Genomic DNA, 14669 nt, shown 5'->3' on the forward strand with positions numbered 1-14669 from the left:
TGGCAGTAGTTTTGACTTCAATTTTCACATAATGGAAAGTTAGCATTTAAGGTCATAGAAGTCTATTAGTCACCCAGGCATATTTTTCAAAAGGGAAGGGTTGTTTGTCACAGTCCCCAAGTGATGATAAAAGTGCCTGCAGGTCCTAATGGTGAGGTTCTACCCACACTTTTATTGGAGCAGAGAGCACTCTCAGCTCTGTGCATTGTGCAGAGCATCCTGTCTAGTAAGGGAAGTTAGGTGTTCTTGAACTAAATTTTTTTTCTGTGAGAGTCCATACATGGTTACTGGTCTCTGCTGCCTAGAAGATAGCACCAGGCAAAGAAGCTACTGCTACTTTCTCAAGACTTAACTGTAGAACACCTCTGTGTGGAGGCATAAGCTTGAGGGGGGGGGGAATAACCTTGCAGGGACTGATGGATCTAGCTATATTTGTAAGCCTAAAAGATTAAAAATAGTCAAGATTGGTCAAGCACATGAGAAAGTGTACTTTTATGAACTAGAAAAAAATTCCCTTACATGAGTCTTTAAAGATCTAATTTAAATACTTCTGGAAGTCCTATATTTATATACATAATTTCAGATACTCTACTACTCTACTCTTTGGCATGTGCTTCAGTGCTGTAAATCAGGCAGCAGTGGCAAGATGCCTAAAGTGCTGTGCTAAGCACTGTGCTAAGTGTAAAACCTAAGTCCTGTGCATTTAAACCTTTGTATAGCAGCAAGTAGAACAATGCTACTCACCAACTTTTTCATCAGCTTGAAAAGCAAGTATATTTTTCAATTTAGCTTTACAATATTGTCTACTTTTTTCTTAAGTTGATAGTACCAAGTGGATGTATGTAATTTTTACATTTTTACCTTCTTATGCTGTAGTAACTCCCTCAGTGAAAGGCTTCTTTTAGCCAGTATTGCTTTACGCTTGAAAGAAAGAGGCTTACCTGGCTTGTAACATGCCCTGCTTTAAATGAAATGGGCTTTTAAACTGAGTTTGATTGCTGCATAAATCATGCATCCTCTAGAAGGTGTCTCCTCATCCTATAGAGTAGTGGGCACCAACTGTTTTGACCACAGGTAACCCTAAGGTAAATTTTGAGAACAAGACAACCCTCTGCCTTGCTTCCAGAGGGCCTGTGCAGGGGGAAATTACAAAAGGGTATTTTGTGATTTTTTTTTCTTTTTAACTAAGGGATAGGCAGCAGTGTGCCAGTGCTGCTTGTGTGTGTGATGGCTGTCAGCCATTGCCTAAGCAATAAGAAATCCAGTAAGAAATATAGGAAGTCCTGGAAAAAAGCAGGAGGCAGCATACATCTACACTGTTGTCTGGGCCAACATAGTTTGGATTGAACCTAGATTCTGTCACAAAATTTACCCTGACCTCACAGATCAGGTTCTGCATAAAAGTCATTTCCAGACATGTGCCCTTGTTTGTGTAGCAGCTCAGCTGCGAGAGTGTTCATACTGCATGCAAGAAGAGCCTTAGGGTCAAATCCCTCTCCAGCCTAGGGGAAGGAAAGTCAGTATTTCTCACTTGACCTGTGGCTGTGGAGGTGTTCACTACTCTCTCGTTGAAGCTGCACGGTTTTGCAATTCAGTGGGCCAAAGAAAGTGAGAGTAAGCCCAGCTGATGAACTGTGTAGGTTACTAAGCCCAGAGACTGTATGGGAAGGAGGAGCTGGTTTCCTTTCACTGAGGTTCAAGGTCATAACTTTTTCTCGTGTGCTTCTGACAGGTTAAGGATACACCTCCAGACAGCTACTGAAATGAAGCTGATGATTGAGTGGTAACTCATGACCTACAGTAACGTAATCATGCATCTAAATCATAGTGAGATTGGTTTTAAAGCTAATTTAGGCCAGTGCTTCTGGCACTGTGTATCAGTCCAGAAGGTGATTACTAGCAGAGCAGATAGATTAAGGATGTTTTTATTTTCAAATTAACAGTTCATTAGATATCTAGGCCATAACTACTCAAGCCTCAGACTTCTGGAGCACAATCAAGCTATCGCTGCTGCACAATTGAATGGACCAAGCTAACTAATTAGGCATTCTCATTAGGAAAGTAAACAACTTAGTCAAATTTTCAATCAGTTAAAAATGTTTATCCTATCTTGTTCATCTGCTTCTGCCAATGCAGTTTACTATTGTATTTTTAATGAATCCTGCTGAAATAAATAGAGAGTTTCTCAAGGAGCTGCATAAAACAAATTAAGCATTGTTATATGAACAGACCTCCTCCAGCCATCTGTATTCATTTTGAACATTAATGCTTGAAAGTAAAGACAACGACTAACCTTTCAGACATGTGACTTTCACTGGTATCCTGTTAAGCAGAAGGGTTTTTAAAAACAGCAGAAATATTGTCACAGTGATGACAACAAACTCTCCAACAGGGGGATGTGGTAGTGACACTGCTCAAGACAAAACCAATTTTCAATTCCCTTAATAACTTTTTCTTGAGAGACTTACTTACTCAAAATTAGCTGAAATAATTGGGGTACCAAAGTGACACTGTAACTGTGATGAAGACTCCCAGCTGAGTATTTTCTACTCATTTAGACATAGGAGGAACATTTCACAGACTGACTGAGGAAGACTTTCTTTCCGTCTGGGATCTTGACCCCACTGCAAAGCTGCACTGGTAGAGTAATCCAAAACCAAACAGCATAAGCGCAGTTGTACCCAGAGGAAAATGCTATTTACTGGCAGACTTCCTCCCCCTTTCTCTGTAGGGGAACAAGCAATACCAGTGTAAGTAAGTGGGGCTCAACAACAGCAACATACTCGGGGCTTGTTAGCAGTGCAGTAACACCAGTGAGCACTCATCTCAACTCATCCAGCAGCACCAGGCTTGGCCGGCCACATTCGGAAAGGATGGGCTCGCCGCCCCCTCTCCATGTCACTGCTTCCCGGCTCCTGCACAATGATCGCAGCTGCAGCCATAGCAACCGTGTAGGAGGAGGCTTTTTTGTCTACATAATTTGAATTAAAACATGAAATAAGTGGGGAAAACACCCTTCCTCCCTCCCCCCTTTTTTTAAAGAGCCTTTGCGCTCGACATCATAATTCAAAGGTCAATGCAAGCCTTTCCAGAAACACAGGGATTTTAATGAATTCATATACACACTGTTTCATCTTGGGAGATTTGCCATGCTGGAGCCCGGCCAGCTAAACGCTGAGGTCTTGCTGACACGGTTACAGGGAAAACACCAGCTCCGCATGGAGCAGAAACATAGGAAGCAATTGCATAATTTACTGCCGTACAGCACCACCGCTGGCTCAATGCTAGCTTAAAGACGTAGCTCATGCCTTGTTGTCTTTGAGTTGACAAGAAGAAAACAAACAACACAAGGAGCTGACAAGAAGGAAATTGCAAACTTTCAGGGGAGCGTGAAAGGCTGCGAAACTAAATGCAGAGCATCAGCTGAGCAGGAAGAAACGGGTCTTTGCACAGTCTTCCTCTCAAAATACGTGTCGCTCACATTCGGCTTTTAACCAGCGCAGCTGTGCAGTACGAGGCTGCTGACGCTCGCCCCGTATCGGGGCGCCACAGGGCCATCCTTGCCCGCCCCGATCTTGCTAGAGCGACCTTTTGAAAAGGCCTCTTGAAATCTGCTCCCCCACCACACTGCAGTCGTCAAAGGCGTTGGCGGCCCTGTCCCGGTGTGAGAGCTTGTCCAAAATTTTCTCCTTACAGCACTCGCCCCCATGCTCAGCTACGCCTTGCTCCTTGGCGGAGTGAGAAGAAAACCAAGCCAAAGGAATGTACACACACACACACACACACACACACACACACACACACACACACACCCCCCAACACACGCACACACACAGGTGCACACACAGGCATGCACCGACTGATTACCGCACCTGTGAAACCTGCCGCGCGTCGCTGTTTGACTTGCTTTAAATAATTCACCTCATGTAACCAACGCAGCTTTGCACAGTTGTTTTGCTTGCCCAGACCAGACTGCTGAAATGCTTTTTTTTTTTTTAACTTTTTTTTTGTTCGGAACTCAGGTTTCAGAGAAGCAGCTGCAATTTCAACACGGGCAGTAGCTGCTACCTGAAACAAAACAGAACATAACTCGCATTTCAGGCACTAATGTTTAATCTTGCTGCAAGCAGAGCGCAGCTTTGGCACCCAGGCATGTCCCTGTCCCATTGCTCTGGCTACATGTATTTTCCAAGAGAGCAGAACAAGTGCCCATCTTCCCCCCCAAGACTTGGCCTACTTTTTTTTTTTTTTTTTTTTTTTTTTTTTGGCTATCGAGCAGGTTTTTGGCCAGTGCAACCTCGACCAAGGGCTCCGAGCAGCCCCGGTGAAGGATGGCCAGGTAACCAGGGCTGATCAAGCCCGGGGGAGCGGCAGCAGCTCCCGTCCAGCAAGGTGGACGTGGGAGAAAGGGCTTAAGGCTGAGGATGGTAGATTCGGGCTCTGGGGTGGAAACACGGCACCACGGACACCTGCGCCCTACTAGAACAGGGCTGCTAGGTGCACCTCCTCGTATCCCCCAGGCCTCTCCATACCCGAATTTTTTGCAATGAGAAATGACAGCCGCGCCTGATAACAGAATAAAGCACAGCCGCCCACCCCAGCTGAGAAGAGGGCGGGGAAAAAAAAAAAACAGCTTCAAATCAGTTTCAGTTTCATTTCGCGGATTTACTGGAGGCCCAAAAAAACCATGAAGGGCCGCAGGAGGCAGTGAGCTCTCGTGAGAGCAAAAAGCAAACACAGGGCTGCAGGAACGCCTCTGCACTGAACGGTTTTGTTAATTTGCATTTGGACCTCTGCATATTTTCATCGTTCACAAAGCAGGTGTAAAATGATCGTGTTCAAGGAAAAAGGCATCTCTATTTTCTTTAGCTCTGTTTTCTTTCTCTACAAAATCAGGTTGAAAAGAACATGCTTTAGTAAGATGAAACCAGATGCCAATTCTCACGTAAAAGTTAGCTGCGCAGCATAATGTGGCAGCTTCACATTTTCCAAATCCCCTCCCAGAAGCCCACCATGTGGCAGAGAGAAGTGAACACCTGAAATTCCCACTAAAAACCCCCCTCCACCTGTAGAAAAAAGCAGGAGAGAGATGCTAACTTTCCACATTAAAGCCCATCAGTGTTTCCGGTATTGCAGTGATGACTTAAGCGTTTTCAAAAGACGCTGGTAGAAATGCAGGATGAGATTTTTCAAAATTGACTACAGGCATACCTCACTTTATTGCGCTTCACAGATATTGCATTTTTTACAAATTGAAGGTTTGTGGCAACCCTGTGTTGAGCAAGTCTGTCGGCACCATTTTTCCAACAGCATGTGCTCACTTCATGTCTCTGTGTCACATTTGGGTAATTCTCGCAATATTTCAAACTTTTTCATTATTATTATATCTGTTATGGTGGTCTGCGATCAGTGATCTTTGACGTTACTATTGCAATTGTTTTGGGGCGCCACGAACCGCACCCACATAAGGCGGTGAACTTTTAATCGATAAACATTGTGTGTGTGCTGACTGCTCCACTGACCGGCCGTTCCCCCATCTCTCTCTCCCTCTCCACAGGCCTCCCTATTCCCTGAGACAGAACAATATTGACATTAGGCCAATTAATAACCCTCCAATGGCCTCTAAGTGTTCAAGTGAAAGGAAGAGTCACACGTCTCTCACTTTAAATCAAAAGCTAGCAATGATGAAGCTTAGTGAGGAAGGCATGTCGAAAGCTGAGAGAGGCCAAAAGCAAGGCCTCTTGCACTGAACAGTTTGCCAAGTTGTGAAGGCAAAGGAAAAGCTCTCGAAGGAAATTCAAAGTGCTACTCCAGTGAACACACGAATACTAAGAAAGCAAAACAGCCTTACTGCTGATATGGAGAAAGTTTTAGTGGTCTGGATAGAAGATCAAACCAGCCACAACATTCCTGTAAGCCAAAGCCTAATGCAGAGCAAGGCCCTAACTCTCTTCTATTCTGTGAAAGCTGAGAGAGGTGAGGAAGCTGCAGAAGAAAGTTTGAAGCTAGCAGAGGTTGGTTCAGGAAAGAAGCCATCTCCATAACATGAAAGTGCAAGGTGAAGCAGCAAGTGCTGATGTAGAAGCTGCAGCAAGTTACCCAGAAGATCTAGCTAAGAGAATTGATGAAGGTGGCTACACTAAACAACAGATTTTCAATGTAGACGAAACAGCCTTCTATTGGAAGAAGATGCCGTCTAGGACTTTCATAGCTAGAGAGGAGAAATCAATGCCTGGCTTCAAAGCTTCAAAGGACAGGCTGACAGCAAGAGAACTAGAACTGACAGCAAGAGAACTAGAATTAGAAGTGGAGCCTGAAGATGTGACTGAATTGCTGCCATCTCATGATAAAACTTTAACAGATGAGGAGTTGCTTATTCTGGATGAGCAAAGAAAGTGGTTTCTTGAGCTGGAATCTACTCCTGGTGAAGATGCTGTGAACATTGCTGAAATGACAACAAAGGATTTAGTATATTACATAAACTTAGCTGATAAAGCAGCAGCAGAGTTTGAGAGGATTGACTCCAATTTTGAATGAAGTTCTATTGTGGGTAAAATGCTATCAAACAGCATCGCATGCTACAGAGAAATCCTTCGTGAAAGGAAGAGTCAATCGATGCGGCAAACTTCACTGCTGTCTTATTTTAAGGAATTGCCACAGCCACCCCAACCTTCAGCAACCACCACCCTGATCAGTCAGCAGCCATCAACACTGAGGCAAGACCCTCCATCAGCAAAAAGATTACAACTCACTGAAGGATCAGGTGATGGTTAGCATTTTTTAGCAATAAAGTATTTTTTTAATTAAGGTATGTACATTTTTTTTTTTAGACATAATGCTATTGCACACTTAATAGACTACAGTATAGTGTAAATATAACTTTTATAGGCACTGGAAACCAAAAAATTTGTGTGACTTGCTTTATTGCGATATTTGCTATATTGCAGTGGTCTGGAACTGAACCCGCAATATCTCCAAGGTATGGCTGTACTGTACTTTGGCATTTGGCTACCATCTGCAAAGGTACCTTTGAACTGTCTTCCTCTGATGACTCTTATGATAATCAAACTCCTGTCTGGTCTCTTCAAGATCTCCCTGAACTTTCCCTTTTGAACTGCTCCAATAACTGGCACAGGAACAACACCACATAGCTTAGGCGCTACAGGAAAAACAAAAGGACTCATAGTTTTGGCCTATAATCTTTTGCAGTCAGTTTATATCATAGAATTTTGCACTTCTTCCCCAGCCAACTTCCTACCATGGGCTAACATGGATTGACAAGGACATTTCCCACCACACAGCCTGAATACGTTTCAGCTAAAGTGCAGGCACATGCATCTTTTCTTTTTCTTTTTTCAGAGCTTTTATGCTTCATTATAAACATGACTGGTAGGACTGAGCCTGAATTTTAGCCGAGTTAGAGCACATATGGAAGATATATTATAAGAAGAATTAACAGTTTCCTTAAAAAAAAAAAAAGTTTGTTTTAAGAAGACTTGTTCAAAGCTCCTTGCCTGGATAATGTAGCCGCAGGAGGAGATGCTCCAGGGGCCTCTCTGGACTGACATGGGATGGCATTTAGAGAAGGAAGATACGGCCAAACAGGAAGTTTCCAGCCTCTCCAAAGCATTTCAGTCCAAAAGGTTTGACAGTTCTGTGGGTTTTTTTTTTATTATTATTAATTTTGATTGTTTACTGGATTGATCTTAATCAGCACAGGCCAAGTTGCGAGGAGAGGAAAAATTTCAAATGCAACTAGTAAAAATATCCAGCCCAAGCGGGAACTGCAGAGAGCTGTGCTGGGGGAAGCCCGCTGCCCCCGTGCTGCTCTGGTGACTCCCGTGGGGCACCCAGGGGGTAGCCAATGTAGCGGGAATGGAAGGACAAAAATCTATGATGTTCACTGCTCCTGGAGGTAATAACCCCTGTACAAGAACGGTAACGTTGCCATTGGGGCAGAAAATTTAAAGTCTCAAAGAAACAGCGCTGTGTTAAGCCAGTTTTTATCAGAACTAGCTGGGAATTCAAGGAATAATGGCAGTGTATGTTGTTCCTTAGCCATGCAAGGAAACACACCCATTTTAATATAACTACCTATCTCTGAAAGCTGGCAGACTGCAAATAACGCTGATAAAACAAAGTCCAGCACATTACAAAGTACAGCTGTCCAAACGACAGTGAAGCGAGGCCAAGGTTAAAGAGTCCCAGAGGCAAAAAATCTGTTTCCTAAGAAAGCAGTCGGCATTTACGGGCATAAGTCGATTACCGTCTCAGCACAGGGAAGTAATAATGACCCTACATTTCCATGCTGAGTTTGCCATCACAAACATTTGACTGAAATTTGATTAAAGCAGTCCTGCAGAGAGTTTTGCCCAGGGGAAACCTCACCTGCGGGAGGAAGCCGTGCAATGGCCCGAGCCCCAGAGCTCCTTTTCTTGCCATTTGGACTTGGTGTCACCATGAGTTCCTCCCTGGCTTTGCTATTAAAAGCCAAAGCGCTTCTCAACCCCACAGTTCACTACACTCAGCCGCCCCTTCCCCTCTCCCAGGCAGGACCAGGTTCTTCCCAACACATCCGTGTCCACATGCCTCTTCAGCATGGTTCATGCAGCTATTGCTCTACTTACATACACTTGTACCTGGTTAGGTGTACTTTCTGAACTAGGTTTTGTTTTTTTGTTTTTTTTTTGTTTTTTGAATAAGCACAGGACTGCAAAAGTCACAGGTCCTCTTAACACATCAACACAACTCAAAAGCAAGAAGGGCATGGGAGGAGTAGAAGAGGATGTACCACTATTTCCCATTCTCAGATGGGGTGTTGAGCCTTTGGGATTCAAGAAGTGATGGTTCTCCCATTTAAAACACAAAACATCCAGCGCTCCTGATTACAGAAGTACACAATGCAAAACAAATGTAAATCTGCCTAAAGCTATATGGAGGAAACAAAAGCTTTAGAAATGCGAGTATGCCATGCTGGTGCTGCGGCCCAGCAGCAGCCCCTGGGACATCCCCAGAGGGGCTCAGTGCTACGGAGATGGGGGCAGTTTCAGCCAGCCCTTCTGCTTTATGATTTCTTCTGCACATACGAATTTAGCCATGGTAGTCTAACTTGTGCCGAAGGACCCGCTGAACACTTCAGGGGAGAGCCAGTGGACTAAGGAAGTCAGATGACTGTAAACACCAAATTTTCATATCATCATACTTGATCTTAACTGTTGTCAGCAAAAGCTGGCAAACTTGCGTATGAGGAACCTCTTCTGTACACTGTACCTTTTGGCACTCTGTACTGGTGCCCGCTGTTGCCAACCAAAGCCAAAATAATCCCCCTTCCCAGTGAAGCTGACATGGCAAACAGTATTTAGGAAGAGCAAAGGTAAGTCCAAGAGAGCCAGTTTCTATGCAACTGGTTAAATTGTGGCGTTCAAGATTTAACGTTTGCCAGGATGAGAAGGCGAGTCATGCACGTGGGCTCCCCGCGGTCTGCGGCAGGGAGCACTGCAGAGGAGAAACTGCAAGAGTTTGCAGCAGCCTGCTTCCCACCACTGAATTAATGGGGGTTCATGCCTCTTCTCAAAAGGCACACAGAAAATCAGACTTTGAAGTTATATGCAAAGCCATATTTGCAGGCTATAAACACATAGTCTGTTAAGTTTCTTGCATGCTGCCACATGGCACACTTGGTAAAACACACACCAAGTTTTATCAGTGTAAGCAATAGATTACAAACAGCCATCAATGAAACAAAAACTGTTCATAAAAGTAGTTTTCTGCAACATAACTGATACGAAAAATAAATCTTGCAGACGCAAGATAATGTTGTAGGGGATGAGTCTTGCCCATTTGCGGCTCCACCTGCCGTGAGTATTCATGCCAATAAGCCTTTTACACCACATCCCATGCTCATGTATTACCTATATAACTTGTTATACACACACGCGCAACCTTGCCCCTTGTCTCAATCTGGGAGCGGCCGCTGGCAACCAGCGCCAGCGGGGTGCATGCCCCCGCCAGCCCCACGCACGCGCCCTCGGGGACGCCACTGCCTCCCAGGCACAGGGTCAGGCGTTTCGGCAGATATGTTGCCCGATAAGGTAATGGGACTACATGAAAATATTCAGCGACTGGAAACTGAAAACTGTCACCCACCCCCATCTCACCTGAAAAACGTATCTTACTTTTCAAGCACTGCCCTGAACTTTCTGCATGCCAAATAAAAGGGATCTAAGAAGAAAGAAATGACATTCAATGGTAAATGGTTTTTTTTTCCAGAACGTAGATCTAAGATGCTCAAAAACTATACTTAATTCTTGATTGCCAGCTTTGATAGTTACCTGCAGTATTTCACACAAAACAAAACCCATCTTACCCAAGCAATTACAACATCACAGTCCGCATCAAGACCCCCTCTCCTCCAGCTGCTGTGTTTCGGGTCCCAACGTGTTCAAAGGGTGTTTCGAGGCCCCAGCGCAGCCACAGGCTCCCTCTGACACGTCCCTGAGTTTCAGGCTGTTGCTCCCTCGCAGCAGCCGACGTCCCGAGGGCTGTCCAGCACCAGCTCTCACACAAGGACGCGCAGTGGCTGGGAAGGTGGCACGCCAGCGTCCCAAACCTGGCCCTCCTGGCTGAGCACAGACAATGGACGGAGCTGGGATCGGCGGTGATGTACGGCTCCCTTCCTCAGCCTCCTTGCCACCCTCCAGCCCTCTTCAGGGTTTGACTTGATGTCCCTTCGGGGCTCCACATCCCCTCTCCTCCGGAGCATCCCGCCTGCTTGCCTCTTCCTGTACCTTCCACCTGGTCTTCTGCCAAAACCACCAAAATCCCACATTTTCTCCCCAGCTCCCGACTGAGCTCTTTCTTTAACCCTCGCTCTGGCTCCTTCATCCTTTCGCTCCCCTGCAGAGGGATTTCCCACCATGTCTTCTCTCCCCAGGTCCCAGCACCGTGGATAAAATTAGCTGAGCTGACCTTCTCGCACTCATCCCTCAAACACCCGCTGCCCTGCCAGGGCCAGTCATCTGGCTTTATGACTTGCTGGTTGCACAGCTTTGCGCAGACCTGCGTGGGGATGTGTCATGGACCCCACCAGCCCAAGGATGACTGCACGCATGGAAGCACGCACCACAGCCTTCAGGATCGCCTCTCTGCACAGCCAGCTCCCCCCAGCAAAGGCATACACTGATAACCTACAGCACAGCACTAAATCCATAAGCGGGCTTTACGCAGTTGCACGAAACACCGGATTTCGTGGCTGTATAGCAGGTAATTCTAGAAAGCTGTTAGAGTGGGCCCTTGCAGCAAGCTTCTCTCCCTTCTGGTGAGGCTCAGAAGAACAGTATGGTTCAACATTAATAGCTTAAATACTGGTGACTGGCAATAGGATGGACTCATGGCTTTGCCTTCAGCTGAAACGAGCCGGTGGGCCTTCACGGATGTGTCTTCTGAAAGCAGCAGACACCAGAACCTGCCTCGGTTATTAGGCAGCCCCTGGTTCACAATCCTGAAACACCCTGCCACCGCCTCCAAGACACTACAGTGTTAACAGCACACAGGAGCAGCAATAACACATACTTGCTCTTACTGGTGGGACACGCTCAGTTATGGAGTGCTGGAAACAAAAATATAGAAAATTGGTAAGAACTGGAACAGTAGCTGTCACAGATATGTTTATGAAATGACTAAAGCGCAAGCATACAGAAATGATAACAAATGAAAGAGTACCTATGACATGAATTTTTGAAAGGCTGGAAATTTCAAAGACTGGCATGCACTGAGATTTAAGAGGCCCTGGGTACAAGGAATAAGCAAAAAAGCTCCTTTACCATGGTTTATTGTATATTTTTGTGCTTCCAGTTCAGTGGATTGGTTTCTTAAAAAAAAAAAAAAAAAACAGAGCAGCTGAAGACTTAATAATGCCAGTATCTAACACAGGTGACCACCCTGTGGAAAGCTCCCCTTTGCCACTCACCGCATGTCCCCTCCGGCCACAGCCACTCACACGACCCGCCAGGCACCTACGTACGGCCCAGCACGGCTCGAGCAAGCATTGCCTGCTTATTACTTCCCTCCATGTGTTTTCCTCTATACTTACCCATTTTAGGGAAAGTGCCAGCGGGTCCCTGTGAGAACAGGTGGCCACCCTGGCAGGCCAGTGGTTTCCTGGGGCCAGCCCCAATCCCAGAACTGCCAACGCCAGGGGACGGCGCCAGGCACCGCACTGGCCTTCCCGGAGCACCCAGGGCTGGTGCCACGGGGGAAATGCAACTTCACGCGCTGACATGCTGCACTGGGCATCCGCTGAATGGGACTTTTCAGGGCTGACCATGAAGCAGCCGCACTGTAGACACCCACAGATCACCTCTCACAGACATCAGGTACAGTTTCCACCATTAATTACATCCCTTTTTCTTCAAAGCATCTTAAAAACAAAGCCTCGTAGTTATTTGTGACTCACATAATGGACAAGTGAGCACATACAGGTGAGCACCTCTCCTTTTGCTCCATTAAAGCTGCATTTAAAACACTTTTCCCATAATAATAGAGTGCGAACATTACTACTTTCCCAACTAATACAGTATCTGAGTGACAAGGTGCATAAGTAACTTGTGTATAATCATGCTGCATTTTTGTCTTCTTCCCACTAAAAGAATAACAGAGCACTTCTAACAACTATATCCCAAGCAATACTAGGGAAAGTGTGTTAAAAAACCTAAAAGCTGCATTTATGCATCAAGTGATTTATCCTAAGGGTTTTATTCTTGAAGCAAGCAACTGTACTGTTAGAGCATTAAGTAAGAGGCATGAACAACTACCAGTATAAAGTGAGTGCTATAAACTCCCTTTGGGAATTGCTGCTAACCACTGCAACCAAGCAACATGTTTTGCGTGTCCTTCCTCCAGCACCAAGGGACACGCTCAGCACCGCTCCTGGGTGCCTGCACAGTGCCCGGGGTGTCCCCGGTCCCTGCCAGTGCGGTCGCTCGGTGAAAGGGCTGCGGTGCTCGCTGGCCTGATGGGGAGCCAGCGTCCCAGCTGAGCCCACGGCGGAGCGACTCATGGCGGCGCAACTCACGGTGGCGTCACACCGCTGAGGTCACCCTGCTTGCGCAGCAACTCTCCCTTGGGACGGCTGGAGACGCAGGAGAGGCCCCCTCCGACCCCACGGGCGTGGGAATGGGGGCCAGATCCGACGGCCCAGCCCGCCGGCACAAGCAGAAATACAGGAATCGCCGCATGTGGAGCCAAAGGGCTTCGGGGGTGCTCCCGAAACTCCTTCCTCTGGCATTTCCACCGTGTGGTGCCACCACGCAGCCCAACGTCAAGGGCGAGCGCCAGCGCTTCCTGCAACACTGGCTGCCTCTCAAGCAAGCCCTAAAAATACTGGTCAGGCTTTCAAAACTTGCCCGTTTCTTTTTAGTCAGAGGCTCTTCCAGATTAGGTGTTATCTGTTCTTTCCTGCCCTGCTGCAACCCCTCATTTCACTGACTCAGCCTTAATGTAGATAACATGCAGGCAACTCAGCGCCCAGCAGGCAATCCTTGCCTCTGCCGAGACGCGGCTGTAACCTCCAAGCGCGCACTGTAAAACACATCTGGTGCACTTTTCAAGCAAAGCATTTGAAAACTTTTACCAATCCAAAAGTAGCACCACCCTGCAATTATCATATAATAAATTACTTCAGGTTGTCTACTTTTGTTTTCAGTATGATAATCGATGGCTTAATCTTGTTAATCTATAAACAGAGTTAAGGCAGTGTGATTGCACAGGCATGCTTGGAGAGGCCCTGTTAGCAGTTTCCTTTTCTTCTTTGTTAGTGTAAGTTTGCTTATGTTTTTTTAAGGACGAATTAAATAAATGCGATGAATAAATCAGCGGATATATCTCCATCCTAAAAGAAGCAAGCAGCTCTTCTGTAGATCTTAATATGAATAAGTTGTTCTCTATGAATTTTTTTTTTTTTTAACTCTCATATTCATTTTCCTTTACTGAGGTCAAAACATTTGAAGAACACATTTTCTAGAGCAATCAAAAGAAAACTTGGCATGACAAACACATGTGAGCACAACTTTTTAATTGTTAAAACCTGATCTAATTCTCAAGCGCGTTACCAACATACTGCCAGAGAATTGCCATTTCCTGGAAAAAAATAAATAAATCCCACCTGAGGAGGAGAGGAAATTGTATTAGGAGATTTATTAGGATCTGCTCCTCACATAAACTCAGCCTCTGCTGTGCCCTAACACAACATAAATAGCGCAAAGACGCCTTGCAGTTACAAAAGGAAAAAAGGGGGTTCGTGGGGGCTCCCCATGCCTTGCGTTCCCCACTGCCGCGGTGGGAAGGTCCTGCCCCAGGAGCTCACATGCAACAACATCGCACGAGTCAGGTCACTTGTCCTCTACAGCTCCTTGTACCCGAGCAGGAAACTTGGCATGAAAGAAAAAAAAACAAAACAAATGCAATCCAAATCTCTTCATAAATAAATACTCACATCCTTCAAACATATCCCTTTTATGCAGGGTGTACTATAACATCCATTTCTACAGGGAAAGCGCTGGAAAGTTAACTTGGGACTGCAAAACCGTCATCCCCAGTCTTTTAGGGAGAGCCTCAGGGGCCCACAGCCTGTCACGTAGCAGAGGAGAGAGGCTGTTATTGCACCGAGCTGA

General features: G+C 45.9%; 1 protein-coding gene across 1 annotated transcript in view; it reads right to left on the reverse strand.

The window, feature by feature from the left end:
• Nucleotides 1-14054: 14054 nt before the first annotated feature.
• Nucleotides 14055-14669, reverse strand: part of APOO (apolipoprotein O) — a 44144-nt gene continuing 43529 nt past the window's right edge. The window contains exon 9 of the mRNA XM_067297327.1: nt 14055-14426. The gene's annotated coding sequence lies outside the window, so the exon portion shown is untranslated. The remainder of the gene's footprint in view (nt 14427-14669) is intronic.

The sequence above is a fragment of the Apteryx mantelli genome, chromosome 1, assembly GCF_036417845.1.
Source record: "Apteryx mantelli isolate bAptMan1 chromosome 1, bAptMan1.hap1, whole genome shotgun sequence".
NCBI classification, from domain to species: domain Eukaryota; kingdom Metazoa; phylum Chordata; class Aves; order Apterygiformes; family Apterygidae; genus Apteryx; species Apteryx mantelli.